Below are 14,082 nucleotides of genomic sequence, written 5' to 3'. Positions count from 1 at the left end.
GATGACCAACTTTAGTTTATAACTTTATTTAAAATTCTTTGCTTAATTAATATGTAGCCTGATAATGAGTTTTGCTTACGATTCACAGAGTAAGACCTACAATGTTCTCATTCGTTACAAAGAAGATAAAGTAGTGACTCCCATAGTGTTTTGGGGGAAAAAAAAACAAAACTTTGTTAAGTATAAATGCTCAATAAATTTTCATCTATGTAAGGAGGACTTAGATCAATACAGAACATTACTGGCACCTCAGAGGCTCATCCTGTTCCTTTTCAGGCACTTCCTCCCCTTATCCCTCGTACAAACAACCACTATCCTGATTTCGTACAGTATAAGTTGATTTTCTGTTTTGATGCTTAATATATATATGAAATCATATACACCATGTTCACTCTGGCTTCCTTCACTCAGCAATGTGAGATTCCTCCTTACTGTGCATAATTATAGATTGCCTGTTTGCATAGCATTTGCGTAGTAAATTGGGACAGTTTTGCCCCCAGGGGAAATTTGGCAATGTTGAGAGAGTTCTTGATTGTTACAGCTTGCAGTGGGTGAGTGCTATAGGCATCCGGTAGGTACAGGCCATAGATGTTACTAAATACCTACAATGCAAAGGACGTCTCCCACAAAAAGAATTATTTGGTCTACTGCCTTTCACCACTCATTTCAGTGTGCGTATTGCTTATTCAGGCATTTCTGACCTTGCACCATTCTTTAAGCCATGTTCCTTGAAATTTCACCCTCTGCTTTAACAGTTTTGAAATGCCATCACTGGTTGAAAAGCATACTTCCTATTGATGGCTGTGGCTGTGTACTGGATTATATCAGGGGTAGGGTAAAGAGTGGTGGGGCTCCTTTTCTCATCTTGATTTGTAACAGGATTTGCAAAAACAAAACTTTTAAGAAGCGGTAACTGCCAGTTAAAATTTTATATTCCTTGAAATGTTTTAAGCAGATTTAGTTTTGGGATATATAATCCAAGGGATTCTTACTAATCCTAGTAGAAAATAGTTTAACTTTTATGTACTGCAGTAAGAAAATATTGCAGGTTATCAGTTTCATCACATTCGTTTGATTAGGACCCTGTAAAGGAAGAACTGGTAAAATTTATTGTCTTAAACAGAAGTTTGCTACCTTTTAAAGTAAGACTGAGCCATTGAAATTGATTTTAGACCTATCACTGAAAATATGTTTTTGTTGTGAAATTTGCATTTTGAGAAGAATTTATAGAAGATAAATGCTGAAAGGGCTCTTTCAGATCACCTGACCCACCTCTATCCTTTTATAATAGAATGAAAAAACAGGAACATTTATCAGATTACACAAGCTAGTGTTAGGACCCAGTGCTGGAATTTGGCTGTGACTTACATACGTATAGAGAGACTCTTCATACTATCAAGAAGTCTATTAAGCGATTAAAAATATCAAAGAGTTGCGGGATTTGACTTCAGGTTAACTAATACTGCTGCCACATTTCATAGATAAACTTCTGAGTTCACTCCCTTGAACTCTGCATGCTCTGAATTTCTTTGCAAATTTACTGAAATGTATCTAAAAATTCAATTACAGATCTTACACTTTACACAGTAGTTCTCTAACTTCAGGTTTAAAACTCATTTCTTGGGCTTCTGTCACTTGAACCCTCAATATAATCCTTACATTTGAACAAAGTTCTGCTTTTAGTTCCAGACTCTATTTCCTCTTCTTAGGACTGGTTCTCTTATTCCAAAGCAGAATTTATCTACTTCAGCGCTATTGACATTTTGAACCAGATAATTGTTTGTCCTGTCCATGTGTGTTATAGGATGTTCAGCAGCATCCTTGGCCTCCATCCTCTAGATGCCAGTAGCAACCCCTGGTCATGACAAAAATTTCTCTAAAAGTGGCCAAGTTTCCCCTAAGGTCACTTTTTTTTTTTTTTTTTCTGAAAAAAATTTAACCAACATGTCCTTTATTTTATGTGACAGTATCCTATCCACAGTTGAGAACCACTGATTGAACATACCTACTAACTCAGCAGTCCTCAGCTTCAGCTTTACATTTGAATCAGGTGGGAGTGCGTTTAAACACACTGATGATTTGACCCCCACACTCACAGATGGTTCTGTTAGTGTGGAGAGGCTTGAGCATCATCATTTTTTAAAAGTTTCCCAGATGATTCAGATGTATAGTCAAGATTCAAACCGTAAGTCTGTTTTGAAAACTATAGAGATTGAAGAAACATTTAAGGAAGTAACAGCAGGATATGATCATGGATTTAATGCATTAAGGAGATACAGGAAACAAAAAATGAAGTCTCTAATGTTCTGCATTAAGAGTGACCTGTTTGGGTTCAAATTCATGGATTCTTCCTCTACCAAGGCTTTGCTAACTGCTCCACCCTGTCTTTCCCTTCCTTTGTTGAGCACTTGGGTTTATACCATGCCATTTTAGATTTACTACTTGTTCTTTTGTATTTTTTTGTTGTCTTCTTCCCATACTTGAAAAGTAGGCATCCAGTTCCCTAATAAACATCACACTAAAAATGCAGTAATGATCTTCATTCTCATCTCATAACTACCCAGGAGATTTTAAACTTTTTTGTAAGTATTCTTTTCCCTCCTTTTTTTGTGTCAGTAGGATATATGAGAGTCGTAATTTAGTTATTCAGAAGATTCAAATTCAGGCTTTGAGCATTTGCCTTCTGATCATATTATTGGAAGCTATAATCACTTAATGTTGCTACTATAAAGCTACAGTAATTAAGACAGTGATATTGACACAAGGATGGACAAACCAATGAAGAGGAAAAAAAGTCCAAGAAATTGACCTGCGTGTTAGTGGTTACTTGATTTATGACAAAGGTGACACTGCAGTACAGTAAGAAAAGAATCATCTTTTCAATACCTATTGCTGGGTCAGTTGGATATTATATAGGAAAGAATGTATTTTTTGCTTTTACCATACACTATACAAAAATCGCTTCCAAATGAGTTGCAAATCTAAATGTGAAAGACTAGACAAAGTTTTAGGGGAAAATAGATCTTTGTCACTTTGCAGTAGGTAAGGATTTTTTTAAAAAACAGGACACAACACTGACCATACAAGGGAAGAAAACATTAGGATTAAGAACTTTTTAGTTCATCAAAAGACATCACCTTAAAGGAGAAGGCAACCAAGAGAATTAAGATATGTCTGTGTGTGTGTATATATATGTGTGTATCTTCATCAATCCAGATATATATCCAACAAGAGATTTGTTTCCAAAATATATATAAAGAACATGTAAAATCCTCAAAAAACCCAACAGAAAAAAGACAAACATCTACAAAGAAAGTAACCCAAGTGACTAATAAACATGAAAAGGTGCTCTGCTTCATTAATCCTCAGAAATGCAAATTAAATCCACAACATCACATCACTGCAGGTCCTCAGAACGGCTAAAATTAAGATACCAAATCGCAAAGATATAGTGAAATTATAACTTATTATTGATGGAAAATGTAATATAAACACTTCAGAAAACTTTTTGGTTCTAAGGCTTAACTTAGCTTATCTGCTGCTGCTAAGTCGGCTTCAGTAGTGTCCGACTCTGTGCAACCCCATAGACGGCAGCCCACCAGACTCCCCTGTCCCTGGGATTCTCCAGACAAGAACACTGGAGTGGGTTGCGATTACCTTCTGCAATGCCTGAAAGTGAAAAGTGAAAGTGAAGTCGCTCAGTTGTGTCTGACGCTTAGCAACCTACCAGGCTCTTATCTGGGACCTAGCAATTCCTCTCTGAGGTATAGATCCAACAGAAATGCATACATCTGTTCACCAAAAGACATACTCATCAAAGTCTATACCAGCGCCATATATAATGACCAGAAGTAGGACACTGCTCAAATGCCCAGTCGCACTGAAAGGGATATATCTATTGTGTACTTACAAAGTGAGATGCTATATAATAATGAAAATGAATGGCTTATGACTACTTGCAACAAAGTGATGACACTGATAAGGATGAAAGAAGCCAGACACCAAACTGTGTACTGTATAATTGCACTAATATGAAGTATAAAAGCAACACTGCTGCCAGAAGTCAGAGTGATGCCTCCCTCGTAAGGGGAAGCGTAGTGACTGAAAGGAGGACAAGGAGACTTCTGGGGTATTGGTGATGTTCTTTTTTTTTTTTTTTTTTGAGTACAGATTGCAAGGGTGGTTTAATTGTACAAATTCATACAGATAAGTGCACTTTTTTGTATGCATATTTTGCTTCAAAAGTTTTTTAAAAATACTACCAAATCCACTCATATAAGATACTAGTAAAACCTGTTTCAAAGATAACTGATACCATAAAAAGACCCTGAAAATTGAATCTACTTTTAAAGAAGGAATTACAATTTATAGTTAACTCAGAGAAACTCTGAAACAAAATTATGGCTTTTCTTTTTAAATAGGTATAATTTCAACTGTACATTAGTCTCTAGAATAAATGAAGAACCAAGTTTTCAAGCATTTCACTTTTAAACCTTTATATTAGACATTTTTTACTTTTTGTAACGTGGTCAATTTTGCCAAGAGCCTAAAGAATTTTCCAAGAATGTCTTAATCCTTGGATAGTTAATCATTCTCTTTTAGAGTTCCTAACATTCCGTCAACCTTGTAGATTATCTCTAATTATTAATTGATCTAACAGTTGTTTCATCGTATTTGATTATTTCATGAAATTTTTCATTTTTGTCATACTTAGAATTTTATTGTAGTGTATTTACATGAAATGCCATAGTCATTAAATTTGGTTTTTTAAAACGAAAACATACAGATAAGGTCGCGATGCTATATTCTGCTTTGATCTTATTGTCCTATATAAAAAGAGACTCTAATTGCTTCAACTTTGTTTTGTGTAAGATTATATTTAAGTTACAACTTCTTACCCATTCTAGTCTAAAGGAACAGTATTCCTGTATTTTAAGTAAACAGCAATTTAATGATACAAAAATAGGCACTGAGCTTTTTAAACACTGTTTTGTACTTACAATCTAGGCCATTCTGCTATAAATTGAATTTTCAATAGTTTTTGAATGTAAAAAGCCATGCTTATTACAAACTTCGTGAAAAAGTTCCTACCAAAGGTTGAGTTTTGTTACTGGAAGAATGCTTCAGCACAGCGCATTACTAAACACATGTTCAGTGATAGATATTGTTAAATGCTAACCAATTTAATAATGGTTCAGAACAGTAATTCAGATTTCATGGGATCAAATTGGAACTTTGTGTCCATTTTCACTGAAAAACCTTGGACAGAGGTTTTGCCCTATTAGTTTCATATTAATTCAATCTGCTTTGCAATTTCTGTGCAATAGGGACAGTGTACCTAATGAAATATACACTGCCTACCTCCCAAATATTGCATGGTACTTATACTAAAAAGTTACTTGCTTTTTTTTTTTTTAAATCGAATTTACCTGAGTCCTCTGTTTTATTCTTCATGAATGACAACACTGCTATCAAACACTACATATTTTTAATGGTGAAACTGTAGAGGAATTTTAATAGAATTACAAACTAAATTTTTTAAACATACATACTCTTATAGAAAAAGAATACAAGCTTTGAGCACCCTGGAGAATCAGCACTTACTTGCAGGGTTAAACCTCCATGACTTGTCATCATTTTTCAATTTCAGGTTTTTACCTTTGAATGTTCATGGTGCTGTTCACTGACTGCTTATTTCTCCTATTCATTTTAAAACTGTGACTAAGTTAGATCCTTAATATGGAATCAACAATATTTTGTGGAAGAATTTTATTCTCCACAGTCATATTTAATAATAGAAGGCTTGAGATCCATTTGTAATTTGCTTACAGAGCATGTGATTCCGTTTACCCTTAGTTAAAGTTATTTTAAATAATACAAATTCCATCTCTAATGTCACACAATCTTAATTGTAAATTACTGGGTTCGGAGCAGTTCAAACTGAGTTAAATGACCAGTAGGGTCAAAAGAAAGACTTAGTTGTGGCACTGAGTAAACAAGCTGGGAAAGAGAAGGGGAAACCATATTTATTTCAGTGTAACTCGATTAAAGTAATAACGATTTATCCTGTATTAAGCCTGGGTGCATTAAAATACCTTTGCAGAGTCCAGGGGTCACTCAAGGGAGGTAAATTAACTCAACTGGGACACTGGAGTACGAATTAGTGACCTGAAAGAAGCAATTAATCTCAAATGGATGAGCACTTGGCTCTTAGATTTATTCTCCATTTATAATTCCCTTGTCACTCAGCTGGTAAAGAAATTTGCCTGCGGTGTGGGAGACCTGGGCTTGATCCCTGGGTTGGGAAGATCCCCTGGAGAAGGGAAAGGCTACCCACTCCAGTATTCTGGCCTTGAGATAGCCCATGGGATCGCAAAGAATCAGGCATGACTGAGCAACTTTCACTCACATAATTCCTTTAGAATCAAATGTAGATCAACACACAATGTATTAATACTTTTATGCAAATAAGCCCAAAACTACACTGATTCAAGACAATTATGTCTCCAAGTGGCAAAAAATCATTTTAGCATATTGGAAAAAAACTGAAAGTTGGTCAAGGAATCTACAATGGTGATACCACTAGTATTAAAATTGAGACTATAGGAAGTTTTATGGATTTTGTTTTAGAAGTTTATAGCAGTTGACACAGGTTCTGGCAAGCAAATTAGAATATGGCAATAAAGTAAAAAGACAAGATACACTCAGAACTCCTGGCCTGCTTCTCAGACTGATCCTGTTTTCCATTTTTAAATTAAAATTTGTTTTCACTGACAAGTTAAAGACTCTGTAGAATATAGCCACTTTTCTGACATTAGGATTATTATGAAGGATAACTGAAAAAGCACTGAAGTTAATACCTTTCATGTTAGATGTAAAAATCAATTACAGTCATTTCTGATAGTAGATCTCTATTGTTGGTCCTTGATGGTGTGATTCCAACCAGCAGAAGAAGCTATTGGATGTCCAGGGTTGCCTTTAGCTGTTGGCCTTTCCACTGGGCTCTTGCATTTCATAGCGCAGAGTGAGCTAATGTAATAATGAGTAACATTATTAGCTAATGTAATAATGAGTAATGTAGGTAACATAGATACCTACATGCACATACATGCAGCTGGTGGACAAAACAACTTCTAAGAGCAAAATAGCTATATATGTGAGGTATGCTTATCTAATTTAAAATGTTACATTAAAATGTATCCACAATGTGAATATCTCACATGGGTAAGAACCCTGATTTTGTCCCTGAGACTTCACCAACATTATTCAACCCTCTGCTGATAGACATTTTAAAATGATAGGCTTGCAGTGATAAAATTTGGACAATAGGTGTCGCCATCTGATTACCTAGAATTCCTCAAATTTGCGACTTCTCGTTTTGCAAAGCACTTGGGATTTCCGATATTGTAAAGAATATCTTACCTTATTAATTCTGCCAGTTTGAAATTTAAACTATTTTGTTTAGAATGAAAGATTCCTGTATGTTGTTAATGACTTCTTTTCTTGGCCTTTTTTATTTTCCTAATGCTATTACCCACATGCCGTTGTTTGGTCTGTGAAGCTAATTATATTATCTTTAAAACAGAAATTGAATCTCCGGTGCAGTTAGTCAAACTGTCAAACAGTTATAAACATCATTTTTTTCCTTTTAAGTTATGAGTTCCTATAAAAGTATCAGTGTGTCACAATGCACGTAGTGGCTAGAATCAGAAAAGAAAGCTGGGAAGGGCACCTAGCTGCTAATACATAAAGGAAGGGGCAGCAATGAGACTTGGTGTGAGGCAGTCGACTTACACTCACCAGCAAGGCAAACCAAGAAATCCTGCGGTAGTCAGGGAATGCTGAGTTTAGCCAAAAGTTCTGATATGGTCTCAGATTTCGTATTAATTTCCATTTGTTAAACAATTATTTGATGTCTCCTGTCTCTTAATAAAAGAGACTTTATCTCTGAAATATTGTTAAAGCAAAAAATTTAATAAGGGTAAACTGTTAGGCTTTGGAAATGTAGTAATGTATTATAGTTTTAGAATCATTAAAAATATATAATACTGTAAAATACAGAAAAAAAATATGAAAAAATGAGCCTATTGAATTTTTTATGTTATTATGCAGTATTTGGAACAGAGTATCAAAATCCAAAATGTCTTTTGAATCATAAAAGAAATTTCAAAATTTATATTTTAGTTCTTTGAAAAGTAAGGTATGTGGGAATAGACACTTTCATTGAACATTAAGGTCATGGAAAGTGAGTAATAGAACCTTACATAAATAGTTTATAGCTGTACAGGGAAGAAAAGAAAAAGGCATAGAAATATTGATGTGTTTGGGATATATTGAAACCATCTATCCTACCCTTTATTTTTTTAGATGAGAAAACTCAGATCTTTAGAGTCTTAAGTGATTTGCCAAAGGTCACATTAAAACCCAGATTTCTTGAGTCTTTAGTCTTTGGAACTACTTCTGTAACTGGCAATTTCTGATAATTCGGCTAGGTAGTTTTGAAATTACTATTTTATTTTCTATGAACAAAAGAATATTCAAGTATAACAGAATTTTATGACATCAATTTGCATTACATGATTATCTATTTGTAATCTTAATTAGGAACCGGCCCCATTCTCAAAGAGTAAACTATAAGTTGCTCACAGTATTCTTGCTTTATTTGGGCTGCTGCTGCTGCTGCTAAGTCACGTCAGTTGTGTCTGACTCTGTGCGACCCCAGAGACAGCAGCCCACCAGGCTCCCCCATCCCTGGGATTCTCCAGACAAGAACACTGGAGTGGGTTGCCATTTCCTTCTCCAATGCATGAAAGTGAAAAGTGAAAGTGAAGTCGCTCAGTCGTGTCCGACTCTTCACAACCCCATGGACTGCAACCTACCAGGCTCCTCCGTCCATGGGATTTTCCAGGCAAGAGTGCTGGAGTGGGGTGCCATGGCCTTCTCTGTTTATTTGGGCAGTTCTGCTTAATTTATCGTATCAGAGATGCTAGGAATGGTAAGAAGTTCTGTCTGTCATTGATGCTAGAGGGAAAGACCGATATCTTTGATATAATAAAATACTATATTTGCTCAGTAATGTCTATATTTTATAACCATACATCTATGGCTATAAGCAAGTAAACTTTATTGTTGAAATTCCTTACTCAGCAGTTATAAATCTGAAAATCCTGTTTTTTCCACTGACTTTTTTTTTTGAGCATGTAAGATTTCTTCGGAGAGTAACTCATGTTATAGTGGAATGGGCAAGGGAGATAGAGAGGGCTGTTAATTTAATCTTGAACAGTAATTTCAAGCAGTCAATTATACATGAGATGTATTTATTAAAATACTTGGGTTACAGCAAGCAAGCCCTTTGCTAGTTACTTCAGTCATTATTTGTGTCACTATATAAATATGAAAATAATTGAGTAGTTTTAAAATTTTATAATTCACTGAATATTTCCCAAAAAAACCCATACCTTTTCTTTGCTTTTTACTTAATCATCCTCCCCATACATGTGCACTCTGGATTAGTAAACTGACTTTTTATTCTGTTGCCCTTTATGTCTGCTCCAATTCATAGCGCTTATGGCATGTCTAGAGTCTTCGAAGGAGACAAAATTTGAGCTGATCCAAGAGTGCAGGTAGGATTTAAAGAGTGAGAAGAGGATATTCAGGCCCCGCAAATGTTGTGTGAAGAAGAGCACATAGCACTGAGTGGACTGGTTTGCCTGTAGATTCTTTGACCTGCAAAGCAGAGATGAGGTTAAAAAAATAGGCTGGGGCTGGATTGAAAGGATTTTCTGTCCCAGAGTAAGGAATTTGCATTATATACTGTAGCATTAAACACAAATTTTTTTGTGTAGGAGGATAATTCTGTTAAATCAACACAAACAGATAGATCTGGTGGGATAGAGAATGAATTGTAGGAGAGACGTAACTGGCAACAGGAAGACTACTATTGTGATCAGGAAAACCTAAATAAAGATGGCGGCTTTTGAAATGGGATAAATATTCCAAAAGAAGTACCAAAAGCAGTTGGAGGCTAACTTCTCCCTTGACCTTGCTCTCACCTTGTTCCCACATGTAGCAACCCAAATAAAGACTGTAATTTTCAGCCTGGAGGATGGAGAATCAGAGTAGTAATAACCACCACCGTTTCCATGGTGCTTAGTATGTGCCCAGCACTTGCCTAAGTGCTTTACACGTAATAATTCATTTAGTCTTCTTAACAACCCCATGAAATAAATATTATTTCCACTGCACAGATGGGAAACTTAGCAGTGGAAAGAGAGCTTAGATGATATATTTAGACACACAGATAATGAGTGACAGCCAGGTCTGGAACATAAGCAATCAGGCCCCACAGTCTAATGCCTGTCCTGAAGGTCTCATTAATAAGTACTAGTTTGTGGGTTCTAACTGGTCCTCCAATTTAGGTACAGTAAGCCAAAATGGTGGTGAACATCCAAATGGGAGCATCTAGCAAGTACTTGGAGGTGGGAATCTAGCATTCAGAGAACAGTCAGTATTAAAGATACAGAATTAAATGCTGTGTGTCCCTCAGTCAGCCTACTTGAATATTGAAAACACTCTATTACTGAATTTGAGATTAGAATTTAACCCACTGACTTTCCATAGTCCAGGGGAGGGGATGTGGCTGGATGTGGGATCAAGACAAAGATTTTCAGCCTCACTGGGAACAATGCTGACAGACTTCCTCACCAGAGCTTTCAGAGGCAATATTCTACTTGTCTCTTATTTTCTCATGTTTGATACTTGATGGCAATTTGATATTTGATCATGTGTCATTTTCATTTCTATTTGTTGGTGGTTCAGACGGTAAAGAATCTGCCCACAATGCAGGAGAATGGGGTTCAATACCTGGGTTGGGAAGATCCCCTGGAGAAGGGAAAGGCAACCCACTCCAGTATTCTTGCCTGGAGAATTCCATGGACAGAGGAGCCTGGAGGTACAGTACATGGGGTCGCAAAGAGTTGGACACGACTGAGCAACCAACACTTTCACTAGGAAATCAAGTGGCTTATAATATTTTCATGCTCATTTTAAAAGTTCCCACCAGGTCTGGGCTTCTGAAATTCTCAGCATTACAACATGCCATGAAATATCATTGAGTTCAGATATCCAGACACTTATTAGGAAATCAAAGTTTTATAGTATCATTGCTATTAAGTAATAGGCTTTGGAAGACACCTGAGTTAGGATTTGGATCTTAGTTCTGCCACTTAGAAGTTTTCCAACCATGGACAAGTTACTTTCTGTCTCTGATAACACCTATCTAATGGGAAGATTGTTGGTTTAGGAGAAATGATGTATTTAAGTCATTTGTTACCATTCCCTAAGGAAAAGGTCAGCAAATTTTAGCTGCTATTATTATCTAATCGCTGTGTGCAAATTTTGTGAACTTCTAAACAATAAAAATTACCCCCCAAATGAATTTCCCTAGAAGTATAAAGCCACTTCAAAAGGAGGTGTGCTTGGCAGAACACTTTAGTACTTAATCTAACCACAACTTTGGAGAAGGAAAAATAAAACCATCACAAACAATTCATAACATCCAAAGCAAATAAAAGGACTACTCCCACTAGCTGTTAATACACAGATAGTGTGTTAACTTAGGTAACCATAGAATTCACTGCTTTAGATTTAATCAGTCATTACATGCCCAGGGAAATCTGTCAGAAACTTTTTATTGGCATTTTAAATCATTTCCCTTTAGTTAGATAAGCAGTGCCTCAAAACCCGACACACAAACACCAGATCCAACAGAATTCTGTCTCAAAAATTTAAATACATACATATATACACTGTGAGGAAAAAAAAATAGAGATGTTTAAACTGTCAGTATTTATAATGATGGATGCTGTATGTTTGCAGAGCCAAGTTTTAAAAAGTTCTACCCTGGCACAAAAAGTTTCCTATGCACATATTTTTCTAAGTCATTATAAAGTTTAAACTGTGTGATAATTCTATTTATAAGTCAGTAAGGCATTAGAATTAACAATTTTTTTACATAGACATTAATCTGTTGAAATTTAGATAAGTATCTTATTTAATATTCACAAAAACAGTATGGGGTAGGTGATGGTATCTCCAATTCATGAGGAATAAATTGAAACTCAGAAAAAAAAAATTTAGAATCACAAAACTTTTAAGTAATGGACTAAGATCCCAACCTCAGGACTTGTTTATATGAAAGCCCCAATTTTTCACACTGGATTACCTTGTGAAAATAATTGGTCAAGCTTCTCACTTTTGGAAATAACTATTGAATACTTTACTGGAAGGAAGGGCTCTTGATTATGCAAAAGTGATTTAAATATTTAAAGTGATTTTGAAAAGTGATTATTTTTAGGTACTTAGAAGTCATAAATGGAAAGACTTGATGGTACAAGATTATATGGCAGGTGGTTCAGAGTATAGTCTACTGCCTTTGGAAACTAAAAGTTCAAGAAGCTTTTGAGTTCTGGTTTTAGAAAAAGAGCACTATTTTTAGACTGACTACAAAACTTAGATGAAATTAAAACTCTTAATATTGCAATCCCCATAATGATTCATGAATAAAGTGGAATATCTTTACTTATATATAATTCATATATTATTCAATATAAGCACCTGCTCGTAAGGTTTAGTGAAGAATATTGTAAATACCTTAACAAGAATTTTTCTATTTATAAAATGATCACAGGGATTAATTAGAAAACAATATTCTAAAAGTAGTCTTAACAGGTATAAATGACCATGGTTGTCCTCAATAAAAAAGATTACAGACCTTTACTTGCATGTGCGTGCTCAGCCGCTTCAGTCATGTCAACTCTTTGTGATCCTATGGACTGAAGCTTGCCAAGCTCCTTTGTCCATGGGATTCTCCAGGAAAGAATACTGGAGCGGGTTGCCATGCCCTCCTCCGGGGGACCTTCCCGACCCACATATGCATATGCCCACACATATGCAAACATGCACAGGTTTGTTTTATTCCTGACATTATTTTATTAAAATATTTAATTAATATTCTGATGCCTAAATTACTACCATATTCTTTCTTAACTGTTACAATTCTATCTATATTTTTATGATAGCTAGTATTCAAACTAGAAATATAAAGTTTGGAAGCAGAAACTCTATTGTTCTAAATTTGATGTTCATTGCTAAATTAAGGACATTTGTTTCAGGGATTCTTAACCTTTTTTTCGTGCTATGGGTCACTTTTTAAAATAAGGTTTTTAAATGCTTCAAATACAAATACTATTAAAAATCTGTTATTTTGAAATACATTTATAAAAATGTTTTTTAACTTGTGATAGAATACATGTGCTTTTATTAATGCTTTAAATTACAAAATTTAGCCACAGGTCTAATAGATACCATAATTTTGAATTAGTGATGACTGTAAATAGTATTATGAGATATTTGCAGCAACTATAATGTGATAGGAAAAGATCTGTGTTTTGTATCTGTGACAAGAGAGCTTCTAATAATACTTAATTTGTTACCTATATTCATAATGAAAAGAAATGCCAAATTTCAGTTGAATGTTACTGAAAATAAAAATATTATTTTTCTAACTAAATTTATTCTACACATGAACCCCACATTAAGAAAGCCTGTAACTAATCTGTTTTTTTTTTTTTAAAGGTTTGTATCAGCAATTATTACTTACTGATATTTCATGCTTTGGGGGTCCTATGATAATAGAGTATTTAAAGTAGACTAAACTGCTATAGAGGTTTCCCTGATGGATCAATGGTAAAGAATTCACTTTCCAAGCAGGAGACCTGGGTTTGATCCCTGGGTCAGAAAGAACCCCTGGAGAAGAAAATGGCAACCCACTCCAGTATTCTTGCTGGAGAAATCCCATGGACAGGGGGCTACCATCCATGAGGTTGCAAAAGAGTCAAATGCAACTTAGCAACTAAAAAAACATTACAAACAGCTATGACAAATTGAGCTAATATGTATTTTGGAGTCTAACACAGTGGAAGTCTTATTTCTCAGTCATATAACACTAAGTCAGAGGGCCTTGATGCTGTCTAAATTCTGCTGATCAAAGGGGAAGAGTGGGGAGGGAGCCTGCCAGCTTCC

Source organism: Bos mutus, chromosome 2 (genome assembly GCF_027580195.1).
Source record: "Bos mutus isolate GX-2022 chromosome 2, NWIPB_WYAK_1.1, whole genome shotgun sequence".
Lineage (NCBI taxonomy): Eukaryota > Metazoa > Chordata > Mammalia > Artiodactyla > Bovidae > Bos > Bos mutus.
The sequence above is the reverse complement of the archived record's forward strand: the minus strand, read 5'-3'. Positions refer to the sequence as shown.